Here is a 17,647-nt window from a genome sequence, read left to right as displayed (position 1 = left end):
AAGCAGGAAAGGATGACTGCGTCAACCACGGTGAGAGCATAGAGATGAGAGTTTGGATCCCTCAACATTTAGAGAATCTACAAAAAAAATCAGACACCGTTTTTGGAGAAAATGAAGGAAGACTTGCTACAAGCTTACACTTGATTTGGACTACCAGGCGAATGGTGGTGCCATTCATTCAGTTAGGGAAGTGAGAACAAATAGGTTCAGAGGGAAAGAAAATGAGTTCAGTTTTAATGCTAATTTTGATTCCCTTTTGGGAATATCTATACGGACATATATCTGGGGATATCTATACAGACACATTTTGGTAAGTGAGGTTCTAGATAAATCTTAGAGCTCCTAGAACTCAGTGAAACTCTGATGTGCCATGTTAGAAATTTCCTTTACTCCTATGGACAGTGTTTGTATTCCAGTAAAATAAATAATAGTAACAACTTATCAAGCACCTTATGATAATTACTTGGCTAAGCACTTCACATAGGAGTTTCTGCCTTGGCTCAGTGGGTTAAGAATCTAACTGCAGCTGTGGTGTAGGTTGCAAGTAAGGCTGGGATTCAGTCCCTGGACTGTGAATTTCTATATGCCATGAGTGATGCCATTAAAAAAAAAAGAAAAAAAACAACAACAAAACTTCAAATGCACTATGCTATGTAATCCTCATGGCAAATCTATTCTGGTATCTTATATTTGTGTTAGTTATGAAGAAAGAAGCTTTAGAGAGGTTATTTAAGCTGTTCTCAAATACTTTGTGATCTAGCTGAATTTCAATAAACCAATGGTTTATCAACTATACAAAACTAGAACATTATATTTTAAAGGACTTAGAAAAGTAGAGTGCGGCTATTTTCCTAACTTACCCATACAGATAGATAGCCTGTAACGAGCCTATGTGTAAAAATAATCCCCGAGGAAAAATACTTCTTGTTTTCAGAAAATAAAGAAAAACAAAGGGAAGGGAAATCATACGATGAATCCAATATCTGAGTGTAGGTCACCACAAGACAATCATTTTTCTCCAAGTCCTCACATTTATCCATATTTTCTACTTTAAATTCTCTGATTTGTTCTGACCATTTTGCTTGGCTGATTCCACATCTAAGTTCAACCTTTTTGCCTCATGGAAAGTAATGACTCAGCAGTTCAGCACTTTTACCAGATACTTCGAGCCCTAGATCTAAGTCTTTTGGGTTGTGTGGCCTTAGGCAAGTCACTTAATCTCTCTGAGCATCAGTGTTCTCATAATCTAATGGAAACAATATAGCCAAAATATCTACTTCAGCAGAATCTACTTAGAAAATACATATTAAAATACATTGAAAAGTATGAACCAGTTCGCCCTTTTAAGAAGGCATCCTAAACTTTTGTTTGTTTGTTTCTTCCTCTGTATCATCTTGATGACTTTCTATGTATAGTTTTCAAGGACAGACAGGAGATTCAAAATTATCTGGTGCAATTTATTCCCTACATTTTGTTTTTCCTTGAAAAGACTGATAAATTGCCTGTACTTTACAAAACAAAGAAAATACTATTTTCTTTTATCTACTAAATTGCATAGCTTCCATCTTTCAAAGTATCGCTCAAAATCCAGTTATCAGTCTGTCTTCTAAGTTAACTTTCTTGCATAAAAATGAACCCAACACATTGTCCCATAAAACACCAAGACTGGTATAGTTCTTTACATGCATTATTGCTATTTGGGGCAATAAAATGTAATGCTAAGCTCTTGAACTCTTGAGTTACAGACCTGGGTTCAGATATCAGCTCCACTTATTAGTGATGTAACTTTGGTCAAATGACATCACTCTAAGCCTCCATTCCATTGTCTGTATAAATGGAGCGAATCATAATACTCAAAAAATCCTAAAGATTAAACAAGATGTATAACATCAAACAATTATTATGGTACTCTCCATAAATAAGAATTCAATAAATGTCATAGCGTTTTACTCATTAATGTAATTGGTGTTACCAAATCCAAGCTCCTACTGCTCACCCCATGACAGGCCATTAATCGAGAGATGAAGTGCTAGGAATAGTGACTGTATTTGGAAAGCCAGCAGACTGAGAAGATGGCAGACTAGTGTCCCAAAGAACCATCTTACCCAAGTTAAATTCAGGCTTCTTTTATGCTAAACTGGGAGGCGTTGTGGCTAGCTGTTGCAAACTTCTTGGTTCCAGCCAGACCCTTGGAGGGGAGTTAATAAGCTTTTGGTCTTGCAGCTATTCAGCCAGGTCTGGTCACCGTGTTCCTATCCACCTCCAATAGAACAAACATTAGTCTCTGTTCTGCAACTTTTTATCTATATATTAAAAATGTTATAATGTAAAGGTCAAGCCTGGGAATCAGAGCTTTGAGAATGGGCTACCCATGTATATTTCAGGCCATAGAAAACATTCTTTTCACAGTGGTGCAGAGCCACCATGACTAAGCCCAGGCAACAAAGCACAAAGGTTAGAGCTAAAGCAATAGATCCACTATGGAGTCAGGGTTGTTGTCTGTTACATTGGCACGCATGTTCTATGTGTACAGCAAAATGCTAGCACAACTACATGTTTCTGTTTGTGTTTTTATATCTTTACATTTTCTTCCTTCTCGTATCATCTTTATAATCTATAATCCCACATCATCTGTCAGTGATAAAGTCTTCTTATGGTTGTGTCTATTTTTCTGTTAATAAATGTTTCCAATTCCCCCAAAAGGAAGCATTTTGTAATCAATTCAGACTTTTTTTAAAAAATGGAACTCATTAGAAAGTACCATTGTGCATTATATCTCCATTAATATAGAGATATCATGTCTGTTTGGCCTTCCCTATAATTCTGAAACATCTGGGAATGATCTCTAGGTCTTCAGATTTTAGTTGATGTCCTTATGTTCCTCTGATTTCCATGAACAGATCATACGTCCTTATGTTCTTTTAATTTGCTGTCACAACTCTTAATGAATGTTTTAGAAGTTTTAGTAAATTTCATGGAATTGTGCCCTTGTAATGATGCAGCTATATTCCTGTAATCACTGTACAATTTGATGGTTTATACCTCATTTTTCCACAGTCAAATCTTTTTATTCAATCACGTGGCCTCCTTTGCTACCACTTTCTCCCTCAGCCTCGCATGCACAGAAATTTTATTTGGTCAGCATATTAATTGTGGATCTACTTCTCAGGACCAGATTCACCTCTACCAGGCTCATACCAACTAGTCGACAACACTGGCATGATGATTTACTAGTTTCCCAGGGAAACATTGCTATGGCATAGATCAGGATGCTGATAGTAACATGATATCAGTGCCTCACACTATATGCAGGAAAGAGACTATCAGATGCCACAGGGAAATTATTTTCATGGCTATTGAACAAATGTGAAGTTTCATGAACAGAGCATTCAGGCAACACTGCAGTCAAAGTTTTTTCAACAAGCAAGGGATCAGAGCAAGGGAAGTTAGGGAAATCAATGGGTTAATAAGATCAGAGGAAAGGTCTTATCAATAGGACCTGAGTTCCCAAGTCCACTGATTAAGGCTTCCCCTCCCATGGATGGTATTTTAATGAGTCATGATAGAGAATGCTCCCTCTCCCTCCTCAGTGGATCCCCCCACTTATGGAAGTATCTTCTCTTTAATTGTATTTAAATATTGATTCAGGTTATAATAATCTCTTACTGGCAATTTTGCATTTTTCTGCTTTGTTCTGACACTTGATGATTTTATTTTATTTATTTATTTTTTTAAATATTTTTTTTTATTTTCCCACTGTATAGCAAGGGGGTCAGGTTATCCTTACATGTATACATTACAATTACATTTTTTCCCCCACCCTTTCTTCTGTTGCAACATGAGTATCTAGACATAGTTCTCAATGCTATTCAGCAGGATCTCCTTGTAAATCTATTCTAAGTTGTGTCTGATAAGCCCAAGCTCCCGATCCCTCCCACTCCCTCCCCCTCCCATCAGGCAGCCACAAGTCTCTTCTCCAAGTCCATGATTTTCTTTTCTGAGGAGATGTTCGTTTGTGCTGGATATTAGATTCCAGTTACAAGTGATATCATATGGTATTTGTCTTTGTCTTTCTGGCTCATTTCACTCAGGATGAGATTCTCTAGTTCCATCCATGTTGCTGCAAATGGCATTATGTCATTCTTTTTTTATGGCTGAGTAGTATTCCATTGTGTATATATACCACATCTTCCGAATCCAATCATCTGTCAATGGACATTTAGGTTGTTTCCATGTCCTGGCTATTGTGAATAGTGCTGCAAGGAACATGCGGGTGCATGTGTCTCTTTTAAGGAGAGTTTTGTCCGGATAGATGCCCAAGAGTGGGATTGCGGGGTCATATGGAAGTTCTATGTATAGATTTCTAAGGTGCTAATTTTATTTTTTAACTCCGTAAATAATCTAAGTAAGACTTCATTTGAAGATTATTTGAATTTTGATAAAGATTCCAAACTCAAAGGAGTTTAAGCTAAGAATATTGGCCATCTCACAGGAGCTTTTTTTATTTTAATAAAAAATTACACACACACACACACACACACACACACATACCTACATGTTCTGGCATAAAAACAATCACTCAAAAACTGAATTGTAAATGGAACCCGATTTTATTTGGGGACATTTCTCTAAGTGTGTTCCCAGCCTCTCTCTTTCCTTGATTCACTCTATAACTATGGAAGTGGCTTTTTTTCTTTTTTTCTTTTTTTTTTTTTTTTTGGCTGCCCCCACTGCATGTAGAGCAGGCCAGGAATTGATCCTACACCCCAGTAACAAGCGAATCCACCACAAAGACAACACTGAATCCCTAACCCGCTGCAGAAGTGGCCTTTTTTGATTGGTAAATTTTGATAGAAAAACTACTTAGGCTTACTCCGTACAGCACTCTTTCTCATCCTTTGGAAAGCAAACGTGCCTCCATGTCTAAGACTTTGCTGGAACTATCTAGAGGTGTGGGGGTGAGAGGCATACCTAATTTTGTCGTTTGGTAGTAAAGAGCCCACTTTACTAACAGATTCTGAATCTTGCCCTCCAAACTGGCTGCCATGCATGTGGTTTTTTTTTTTAATCCTTCTTTACATCTCATTTTGCAGCTTGCTCACAGATTGGGCAGGAGACGGATATACAATTTGCTAGCCCCATCTCCCTGGGAAATCCCATATCTAAAGCATACAAAATTATTAGTAGTCTCAATCCAAGTGTTTATGACTCCAGCCACCTTTAGATCAACAATGTACATTTCAGCCTAGAGAAGACACTAAAGTATGTGTTGAAAATGTTTTACAGGCCAGTGCACACATTGTTCTAAAACAGAGCAGTACAGAGCTTTCCTCATGCCATTTTAAGCAGGCATATGCTTCTGGGACCACACAGATCTGAAAGGATGTGTTTCCTTTCCCAAAGACATTCTTAAGCCAGACACTATAATTAATTCTTTGGGGGCGCTGCAGTAGCGAATGACTCTTGGGGCCATTTTCACTTCTGCCACCAGCTTTCGTGTGAAAGGTGAGATGCGTTTAGCTCCAGCTTCCCGGTGTTCCTACCTTTTCTCTCGGTGCCCACATTAGGTCGTGAGGCTGGGAACAAACCTTTTCAGGACCCTCGTGTGCAAGTGCAGTTAAAGTACAAGAGAATCCTCTGCTTTTTAATGAGAAACCTTTTCCAAACTTGACAAAACAGAACTGCATGACCACTTGATTTGAGTCTTTATGAAGTAAATTTATTCCCAATCAATTCCCTCTGTTCACAGGTAGATTTAGCTTTTCATTAAGATTTGTTAGGATAGTGATATTCCGTATTTGCTGAGTCTCTCAGTAAGATACTGAATTTATTGGCTACCTTTTCATCGTCTTTCAAGGCTGTTCAGCTTCGGCAAACAAATGTTTAAAAAGTCATTTTTTCACAGAGAGAATGATGTTGACTTCTTGTTAGAATTCTGATTACACAGTACACCCTTTAAATGTAAATTTCAGAGGTAGATACAGTTGCCAAAATCTTTCTCATTTAATTCGATTAAAGTCTTCTCTCTTTTTTTTAATACGAATTCCTCCTCCTCCGATCGCTATGACATTCAGAGAGCTACCATAAAGCTGGTCAGGTAGCTGCATAAATACTTTGTGTGGCAACCCCATCAAAAGAGCATAATCAGGAAAGTAATTGCTGAATATTCTCCTCTAGAATATTCTGTAAACTGTGGGAGGAATTTGGAAATTGAGTCATAGACCTAGACTTTCCATATAGTGAGGAGGGTCCTTGTTTATTATTGATCTCCATCAGGCAGGTAATAACCTATTTAACTTCATCAAGTTTAATAAACCATTTTTTTTTAGGGCGACGCCTGTGGCATATGGAAGTTCCCAGGCTAGGGGTTGAATCAGAGCTGCAGATGCCAGTCTATTGCCACAGCCACAGCATCGCTGGATCCAAGTTGCAGGTCATGGCAACACCCACAGAGTGGGGCCAGGGATTGAATCCGTGTCCTCATGGATACTAGTCAGGTTGTTACTGCTGAGCCACAGCAGGAGCTCCCTAGATATTCTTTATAACACATTTTTTTCTGCTTAGATTCAAACTACAAAGGGTGTGGTTAAAATCTCTTTTCTCCTCATGGCTCCCCATGGCTATCAATGCTATTTGCTTAAAAGATACAGTTTTACCTGCTCTGTATTCATCTATCCATTCAGCTCCTGTATCCCAGTGCCTACTTGTGACATCCATTGAGTCAGGTTTATTCAAGAACTGGGCTACACAGTAAAGACTGGAGCCCAGGAGTACCTATTGTGGCTCAATGGGTTAAAAATCCAACTGCAATGGCTCAGGGTCACTGCAGAGGCAAGGGTGCAATCCCTGGCCTCGCCCGGCACCATTGGTTAAAGAATCCAGCATTGCCGCAGCTGCAGCATAGGTTGTAGCTGCCGCTCAGATTCTATCCCTGGCCTGGGAACTTCCATATGCAGGTGCAACCATTACAAAAAAAAAAAAAAAAAAAATGGTTGGAGCTCAGAAAGTTGCACATCCCTGGGCTTCCACTTCAAGGTTCCAGACATCCCTTAATTATCATCAGTTACAAATTTCTCTTGTATCCTCCATTAGTATAGCTTGGGAAAATCATCTGTCTAAAAAGCAACAGGAAGGTAAGCTATCATGAGCAATATTGTTGTAACTTTAGACTGACCTTTATAACAGAACAAGTATGTCATGTATGGTGATAAGAACTGTGAGTTTAAAAAAAAAAAAAAGGGAAGGAAATCTTGAAGGGAGGAGGATAGCATAAACTTCAGCTGGAGGGGAAGCCAGCAAGCACTCTCTATATCACCTGGGTTGATCCTAAGACAGCTGTATTTTTTTTTTTTTTTTTTAACTCAGGAGTCTACTTCTTTCAGACTCTTGGAAATCTTTGAGATAGCACTGTCAGCAGCAGATGAGATGAAGATTTACAGCTGGTGTCAGTAGCATATTAATGCCTTTGCAGTCTGTCATGTCTTATGAGTTTCCACAGTGGCTTCACATAAATTTTGACTGAAGACATGAAAGGATGGAGCAGTTGTTTGGGATACAGGAGATAAGGCCCTTCAGTTAGATGGAAAAGGGAGAGGAAGGAGCAAAGGATGGGGCCCCATAGTAGTCATTATGGCCTCTTAGTGATTAGGATCTGAAGCAGCTTGATCTAAGAGAGTGCCTGTTACATGATGTCATCTAAAGCTATGAATGGCTAAGTCTTTGTTGCGTGGGGCTGTCCTGTACCCTGTAGGATTTTAGGGATTATCCCTGGCCTCTACCGCTAGATGTCAGTAGAACTCACTCCTCTGGTTGTGATGCTCAAAAATGTCTCTAGACATAACTAAACACCTTGGGGATGGGGGGGCGCAGATCATCTCCATTCCCCCATTGGGAACCAATGAACTAAAGAAGCACAAGGACATACCACTGAGTTTTCCATCATTTTATTCTCTTTCTCCCTCCCCCCCATATATATACTAAAACTATATAGATGAACTGGTTTTAATTTTTCTTATGATTATTTTTTAATTGCATCTTATAAGGTTAAAAAAATTTGTCAAAATATAAAAAGATAATTTTTAGCTTCACATAATAGAGTCAGCCAGAGCTGTAAAACCCCAGTTTATATGCTCTGGTTCTAAAGATTTTTTGGAAAGTATTTTCAGGCACTTTAGGAGGTTTTAACTTGTTCTTACAAAGTTTTAGGAAGACTAATTCACGTACTTATCACATCAGATAATTTATAAAAGACAGACTCTGGTTTTCTTATTTCATTTAAGCCTCACAATGCATTATTACTGTTTTGTAGAAGAGAATATACTGACTTGTCTTAGAGAATGTCAAAGAATTCTGGAGGAGCCAGTAATCAAACTCATGACTTTTGACTTTATAACCAACCATTTTCAGATGACTTGGTGCTTCTGCTGATGAATTTTAACCACCAAGAAAAATGTTCTCATTACTAGAATGAGAAGGCTCAGAGAAAGTGGGAAACTGGGGTATCTGAATCAGCATACCAGGTTGGATAGTTTTGCTGGGTATGTTTGTTAGTATCTTTTTTAATAGTGGTAAAAAAATATATGTAACATAAAAGTTACCATCTTGGCCATTTTGAAATGTAGCATAGACTGAAACATATACACACTGCTGTGCAACAGATCTCTAGACTTTTTCACCTCGCAAAACTGAAACTCTATATCCACTGAACATCAACTTTCCTTCTCCCGGTCCTCAGGCCCTGGCAATCACACGGCTACCTTTTGTTTCAAAGAGTTTGGAGTTTCTGTTGTGGCTCAGTGGAAATGAATCTGACTAGTATCCATAAGGATGCAGGTTTGATCCCTGGCCTTGCTCAGTGGGTCAGGAATCCACTGTTGCCATGAGCAGACGTGGCTTGGATCCCGCATTGCTGTGGCTACAGCATAGGGCTAGCAGCTGTAGTTCTGATTTGACCCCTAGCCTGGGAACTTCCATGTTCCATGGGTGTAGCCCTAAAAAGAACAACAATAACAAAAAGAGTTTGACCACTTTAGATACCTCTTATGAATGGAATTATTAAGTATCTGTTTATTTGTGACTGGCTTATTTCACTTAGCATGATATCCTCAAGTTTCCTCTGTGATGTACCAAAGAGGAGTCTTTTCCTTCCTGCAAATGGATACTATTCCACTATGTATAAATAAATAAATACATGAATATATGTATATACATACACATCTTTATCCATTTGTCCATTGATGGAAACTTAGGTGGTTTCCTTATCATGCCTATCATGATTAATGCTACAACATACATGGGATCACAAATATCCCTTCAAGATCCCCTTTTCATTTCTTTTGTATGTATACTCAAGTAGGATTGCTAGATCGTATTGTAATTCTACTTTTATTTATTTATTTTTTGAGGAAGAACTCCTTACTGTTTATCATAGCAGTTGCATCATTTTACATTCCTATTAACAGGGCACAAAACAGCACATTTTTTTCACATCCTTGTCAATACTTATTATTTTGGTTTTTTTTGTCCCCCACCCACCCACACAATGGCCATCCTATCAGGTATAAGGTTGAGAGTATTAATAGGTCTCAGGTCTTTGCTGGCTGTTGGCTAGAGACTCCAGTTCCTTGCTACATCAAATGCTGTATAGAACAGCTCAGAATGCAGCAGCTGCTTTCCTCAAAGTGAGATCGTAACAGAAGGACAGAGACTGCTTAGGATGGAAACCACAGCCCTTTTGTAACTGAATCTCGAAATGACGTCCCATCACTTTGCCGCATGCTTTTGAGTGGAAAAGAGTCAAATGGGCCAGTCTACACACAAGAGTAGGGAATTATCCAAGTGAGTTTATACCTGGAGGCAGGACCATTGGGAACAATTTCAGAGGCCCTACCACACAAATCAATAGAAAATGAGTAGGAAAGAACAATTGAAAATGCTGGCTAAGTAAGGTAAATTTGATTTTGTGCTTTCTGGATCACTTACTCCTAACGCTAGTCGGATAGTAACGGAATATAAATTGTTTTCGAGTGAAGAGTTTCCACTGCCTTTTATGATACCAAGTTTAGAAGTGCTGGATTATAAGAGGGATTCTTCCAGAGAAACAGCTCAGCACCAGCCAAGGCTAATGAGCGAACACCATGATACTATTTCTAGACGTGTCACCTTTCTGGTGATCTTTTTCTTTAAAATTCCCCTGGAGGTCTGCATTTATGTCCTTTGACTAGGAAATGTGCAGTAGCTCACTGCAGAAAGATGGAGTCCCGCAGGAGGAAACCTTCTACAAGATATTATTTATTCTCTTCCTCCCTACTTATTCTAAAAGGAAGGGAAATTGAAATAGAGGAAGCTTTTGAACACAGCATGAATACAGAGCTTGTAACTGTCGTGTTACTTTTAGTTGAAACTCAAGCCTCTCTTATTCTTCCAGCAGACCTTTTGAAACTGTGCTGTCAGTGCAGAGGAGACCACGTTATTTCAGAGTGACTACCTTTCAAGGAAACACTGCATCTAAGTTAATTAAAATGCCTACGTTGTTTTCTTGCTCAAGCCTTAACAGCGTTAAGGAAAAAGCAGACAATTCATCTGCCAGGGGGAGAAAGGAAAGTCAAACAAATTGACAAAAAAATCATGGGCTGAATGTAATCATCACCACATCCTTTAGGCTCAACATTTCTTTTATTGGCCCATTGTTTCCAACGTGTTCCTTCTTTACTTGCAGCATGCTGATGGCTGACTATCCATTTACCTCGAGATTTTAACGACTATGTCATTTTCAACTACCATGCTTTGGGGCTCGTTTCCCTTCCACGAGACCACTGGCGTGCTGCTATGAGCTTTGCCAGATCTGGAGGGGAGATGTATGCCCCTCCCTGCCCAGCCTCATGTGTCAGTGGGGTAGATGGTCACCTGCTATGAAACAGGCAGAGGAGCCTATTATGAAAGTGTGAATTTCACACATGCGGGATGTCTCCTTGCTCCCTGCTAGTCTCCTGCTTTGGAAATACTTTCTAGAGGAGTAACTCAGGCAGGCACCAGTAATTTCATATGCATTCACAAATCAGGTTGCTTTTCTTTAGAATTGTAATGACAAAGACAGCAAACAATCACAGACCTTTTCTAGAAACTGTATCTTCAATCGTGAGCCCATCCCCTCTGCCTACACCCCTCAGGACAACTAATAAGAATGTGTTTGGAAATGACAGCATGATAATATAACAACCCAGGTAGCTCAAATCTGTGCTGGAAGCTGGTGAACTATTCTCACTTAAAATGATTCAACTTGGCTAGACCACAGTACCCAGCTACTCAATCAAGCACTAATAAAGGTTCTGCTGTGAAGGTTATTTTGTTGAGGTAATTAGCATCTAGAATCAGTTGACTTTACACAAAGAAGATGATACTCGATAATGTAGGTGGACTTCATCCAGTCATTTGAAAGGCCTTAAGAGTCAAAGCTGACATTTCCCAGAAAAGAAATTCTGCCTCAAGACTGTAGCATCAATGCAGATTTATATATTTTTGGAAATGATTTGGGAAATCTCTCTTCTCTTTCATTCCCTTATCAAATCCAATCAGCTCTACTTCATATTTCTGAAATGAGGGTAAGAGGGAAAATAGAAAGACATAAAAGCACTGGCGTCTACCAGACTTGGTCACCAATTAGAGGTGTTGAATGAAGGAAGAGGAGCATAGAATGACTTCCAAGTTTTTCTATTACATACTGAGTTTGCAGAGATGCCTCTGATTGAGAGATGGAATGCAGAATACAGAGAAGACGGGTTTAATTTTGAAACTTTAATTTTGAGATATCTGTGTGGCTGCCAAGAGACAATATACAGCAAATGTTAAAGCTAAAATTTCAGTACTCAAAGCACTCCTTGTTAGGAATAGAGGTATAGGAGCCCATCGACCTATATGCATTCAGCCAGGAAATACAGGAGGCAAAAAACAAGGGTGAGATGCCATGACATATGGTGTCAAGATGATCAGAAGACATAAAGGAAATTGAAAAGAAGCAGTTGAAATGACCTAGAAATTATTTTAATTTCTTCTTATCTTTCCACAGAAAGGTGCAATGCTTAAGATAGAAAAATCAAGACAAAGGTTTTAAAAGTTCCCATTAGTGTTAAAAACTAGAAAGTTATTTGGCGATTTGACCAAGAGCATTTTCAGTGGGATAGAAGCCAAAAGGCAGCAAACTAAAGAATGGATGAGAATAGGAAATGAAGAAAGCGATTATACTGTTGAGGGGAAAAAAAGGACTAGAGAAGTAGCTAGGAGACAAAGAATATTCAAGGAGGCATACTTGTTTTAACTACGGGAGAGTTTAAAACATTCAAATTAAGACATTTTTTATGTTGTTTGTTTCTAAGTAGGGAAGAGTCACTTTGGGATATATTTACATGCTAAGAAGAAGGAAGAAATATAACAGGTGTCCCTAATTTGAGAAAGATCTGGATGGTCTGAACAGGAACCATAAATTCCAGAAATTATAGTCGAAAATTATGTATATACTGTTGTGCACAAATTTGTTTTTCTGGGGAGAAGATATTCAAGGATCAACAGTCTCTGTTATAAACAGTTCAAAAATTGGGTGAATGAATGTATTAATCAAATATTCATAGAGATCTGTGATCCCCAAATGGTCAGTATGATCTTTAAAGATAAAATCAAGAGAGAAACTAAGAAGGTATTTTATGCTGGGTGATATTGTGTTTACATTAAAAAGAGAAGCTTTGGAGTTCCCGTCATGGCGCAGTGGTTAACGAATCCGACTAGGAACCATGAGGTTGTGGGTTCGATCCCTGCCCTTGCTCAGTGGGTTAAGGATCCAGCGTTGCTGTGAGCTGTGGTGTAAGTTGCAGACGTGGCTTGGATCCCACGTTGCTGTGGTTCTGGCGTAGGTCAGTGGCTACAGCTCTGATTGGACTCCTAGCCTGGGAACCTCCATATGCCACTGGAGTGAGCCAAGAAATGGCAAAAAGACAAAAAACAAAACAAAAACAAAAAACAGAAGCTTTAAAAGACCCTAAAGTTTACTGTACTGCATATGTTCGGGCAATTCTGTTAGCTCCAAGGTGATTAACCTGTAGTAGGATATGACCAAAGTAAATCTAGTTTTCTGGTATATTCTCTAGCCCCTCAAGTACTAGACAAACTGTATGTTCCCTGAAGGCAGTCCCTGATTTGTGACAAATAAAATTTTATTAATGTAGTTGATTCCTAATCCTTTCTCTCTTTTTATTTAACACATAACTTTGCATTCCAATCAAAGTCTTTTGTTAGATACAAGCACTTAATGAGTTTTCTTATTCCAGGAATGTTTTGAGAGCAGGCAGCTCAGCTTAGCTCAGTGTTAGGTTTCAGCCTGAGGAAGTCATGAGCAATGGAGATGAGCTGCATATACTTTTAAAGAAATATTAAACTATTACTTTTAATGAGAGTCTGGAGAAATAGCTGAGAAGGAATCTAAATGGGAGGTGTTCCATCTTGAAAGGTTAACACAGAAATGGGTGCTAAACCAAACAAACCACAAATATTTAAGCTGAAAAATGAAAGAAAAAATATATTCTAAATCTGTATTAAAAGCAAGGCCGTGTAGCTATATGAAACTCTAGTGAGGGTTGTGGAATGAATCTTTAATGAAATCATTTATGCTTGTCCCAATGCACTATGTTCACAATGAGAACTGCCTGCAAATCTTGATGTACCATTTTATTGCACGGAAAACTGGCCGCCATCTCACAGAACAGCAATAGTAAATTAGAAAAATATTCTGTTTGGTTGGAGCACAACACGTTTGGAAATTTATGAAGTTACATAAAAGCACACAAAAGTATTTCTGAGACACTTGTGGCTTTCTTCTGGTCTTGGGCCCTGGGGCTGCGGACAGAGCTCAAAACAGCTGTGCTTGACTGTGGCCCCGCTCCTGTATCTAGTTGGTAATTGTCCCCTCCTTCCCCTCGGAGCTTAGTAGAAACTTCTCTGACCATCTGAATCCTGAGAAGCAGTAACTTAATGCTGCATGAGCAAGAGTAAGTCTGCTCCTATCGCTCTTGTTATTTGGTTATAATTTACGTTAACAAGACTTGATTCTATTATAGGTATGAGAATGCATGTCATGGCAATTGTAGACATTAAAAACTGCAGAATCCAAGTGTTCATAGCTAAGTTTATCTCTTTAAAAACACATAGCATATTTTCAACGTTTTTTTTAATCTTGTTTTATCAAAGGTCTTAGACATTGAAAAACTGAATAAAACAGGAGATTCCTCTTTCTATCACTCCATTTAGTCTTTTGAATAGTCTTTGGGCTAATATTGTTTTATATAAAGATAAAATTCCCAATTAAGCAATCCATAAATCCAACTCATAAATCCACAAACCCAGTTGATAAACCCAGGTTTATAGTGATCACATGAACTAGCTTTCCAAAACACAGAACACTAGATAGATAGGAACGATAATTTTCTTTTGTTTTTATGAAGTTAAATCCAATTTATATGTGAAAAATATATCTAGATGTAAATAGACTCAAACCCTTCATTTCTTCTCGTAGAAAATATTTTCGAATTAGTAATTAGAAAGTTGAAAAGGACATAAAAATCATCAGCAATGAAGAGAATACTGGAGAGTTCAAAAGTAGGATTGGAGGAGTTCCCTTAGTGGTGCAGCAGAAATAAATCCAACTAGTAACCATAAGGATTCAGGCTCAATCCCTGGTTTTGTTCAGTGGGTCAGTGACCCCGTGTTGCCATGAGCTGTGCTGCAGGTCAGTGATGCAGCTCAGATTCTGCATTGCTGTGGTGTGGTGTAGGATGGCAGCTATAGCTCCAATGTGACCCCTAGCCTGGGAACTTCCATATGCTGTAAATGCACCCTTAAAAAAAATAAATAAATAAATAAAATAAAAAGTAGGATTGTAAACATAAAAAGGGTAAATTTTAGCAGATAATTACAGTGGTCTGGATGAATTCCTTCCTGCAGATGGCCTCTATTAATGTAAGAAATAGTGATGCACTAACAGAAAATTCAAGCTGACTTGATAACTGGAAAAATGATAATAAATTATTACTTTATGTAAATAAAATATGTATCTAAGCTAAATGCAAACAATACAGCCCAAATATGCCTGACCATTGAATGGACTTGTTGAAACAAGGAGGAATTACTCATTAAATACATCTCAGGAGGAAGATGCTTATAATTATTGAATGAAACATGTTGAATATAATACAAAACAGCATATGTAACATTAAACATTCTTGATGTCTTGAGAACTTTGAAGATTTCCACTACCAGAAATCTAGCAAAGATGCTTGAATAGCACAGCAGGCATGTTTAGGACATCATACTAAAAACTGGCTGACAGAGCAGGTTTTGTTATGTAGTATAAACACACTTGTCCTATTGTATTATACAGATTTGTCTTTTGAAGGATAATCCATCTTCAAAATAGAGGGTTTTTACCTGTCAAACATTTATTCATCATTGTCTATTCTTTCTGAATTACTATGGTTACTCAGATTCTTATGCAAAGGTACAAAGTTTATTTATCTTTGAGCAATTTTATTCCAATTGAGAAATTAATGAAGGAGAAAGTAGGAAATCTCTTTTTTTCCCTAAAGTTTGAAAAATAGGAAGAGAAAACTGACTAGAAGAGGTTATAAGAGGAAGTTAAATGACATAAAATTTCATATTAACTTAGTCAATATGTTTTAAAATACCAAAACCTTAAAAAACGTGTTATTTCATTGTAAATAAAATTCTAGAATTAATACTTTCCTTCTAATGAAACCCCATTTAACATTATTTTAAGAAAAATTATGAAAAAGTTTTCCTCCTGATTATGATCCTTGGCAAAAATGTCTCCTATATATCCAAAATGATTTTTTAAATTTAATTTTATTTTTTATTAAAGTATAATTGATTTACAGTATTGTGTCAATATCTGTTATACAGCATAGTGACCCAGTCAGGGATATACACATTCTTTTCTTGTACTATCTTCCGTCATGGTCTGTCCCAAAAGACTGGGTATAATTCCCTGTGCAGTAGGACCCCATTGCTTAACCTTTCTAAATGTGGTAGTTTGCATCTACCAACTCCCAACTCTCCGTCCATCCCACTTCCTTTCCTCCACCTTTAGCAACCACAAGTACAGACTCATGGACATAGAGAACAAAATTAATCATTGAATTCAATTATCTATTTCCCAAAGGCTTCCCTTAGCTTTAATAAACAATCTAATAAGATTATTGACAGATAAGGGCCATTAATTTTCTGATAATGTTGAAAAAATAATCTAGTAAAATGAACAGTCAGAATAAATTGCTACTTTAGAATGTATCACGTGTTAACTGTGGTAGACAATGTCTAGGATGGACCCCACTGAATCTTTCATAGCTTGTGTCATCCTTTTCTTTTGTGTGTGGACTGGACCTAATGACTCCCTTCTAACGCATAGCAAAAGTAATAGGAGACATCGCTGAGATTAGATTTGAAGAAGTCTGTGGCTTCTGTTTTTGTTTTTTTTTTTTTATTTGTTTGCTTGGTCTTTTTTTTTTTTGCTTTTAGGACCCTACCTGCAGCATATGGAAGTTCCCAGGCTAGGGGTTGAATCCGAGCTATAGCCACCAGTCTAAGCTACAGCCACAGCAACGTGGGATCCGAGCTGCATCTGTGACCTATACCACAGCTCACAGCAATGCCAGATCCTTAACCCACTAGGCAAGGCCAGGGATCAAACCTGCATCCTCATGGATGCTAGTCAGTTTCATTTCCGCTGAGCCATGACGGGAACTCCTGTGGCTTCTGTCTTGCTCCCTTGTTCCAAGAGAAGCCAGCTGCCATGTTTTAAGTGCCCAAATGGCAAAGAACTGATATAGTCAGTGATGACCTGAGGCCTCTCAATAACCACTGGGTAAATGTGGAAGCAGGTATTTCCCCAGTTGAGCCCTAAGATGACTTCATCCAGCCAACACCTGTGAGAAAGCTGGAACCACAGGCACCCAGGTAAGATACACTGAGATTCTTGATCCACAGAAAATTTGACATAATAAATGTTTGTCATTTTAAATTCTGGGGTAATTTGTTCTGCGGCAATAGATAACTAATACATCATTTAACTTTTATACTCAAGTTTGGTCCACCCATAAGAGTTTTTAATGTGTGGCAGGAATTATGTTCTATGTCCTCAGTGGAAATATTTGTACAAAATATTTGTGTAGAAGTAACACTGGGCTGAAATCATAATCAAAGATATCTGAAGAAAAGTTAAGGGGGAATCTGAGTGGTAACAAAAACAATGAAAGGGGGGGGGGAATTTCCTTGCTTTGCTTCCATTGTGGAATCTTGGTGTCTTGGTGTTGAAAAGTCTATGGGATGCCTACCCTATGAGGATTTTCCAAAGAATCCACACTGGCTCGTATCACAAATATTTATGAGCCTCTGACTGGTTTTATTTCTGAATTCGTAGAAGAAATTTCCTCAAATTATGAATATTTTACAATCTTGGGTGTGGTCTAATCCTGGCACTAGGAGTTTTTCCATTTTATCATCCTTTATAGTGAGTTTTATAAGTTGATGCTTCCAAATTACTTCATCCTCATTTTTTAACAAGTCATTTTAATAATTATTAACATAGGAG

This window comes from Sus scrofa, chromosome 11, assembly GCF_054392235.1.
Source record: "Sus scrofa isolate SSC_HxYL_T2T_F1_AM1 chromosome 11, Sscrofa_HxYL_maternal_Yorkshire_Landrace_v2.0, whole genome shotgun sequence".
NCBI lineage: Eukaryota > Metazoa > Chordata > Mammalia > Artiodactyla > Suidae > Sus > Sus scrofa.
Note: the sequence above shows the minus strand (reverse complement) of the source record.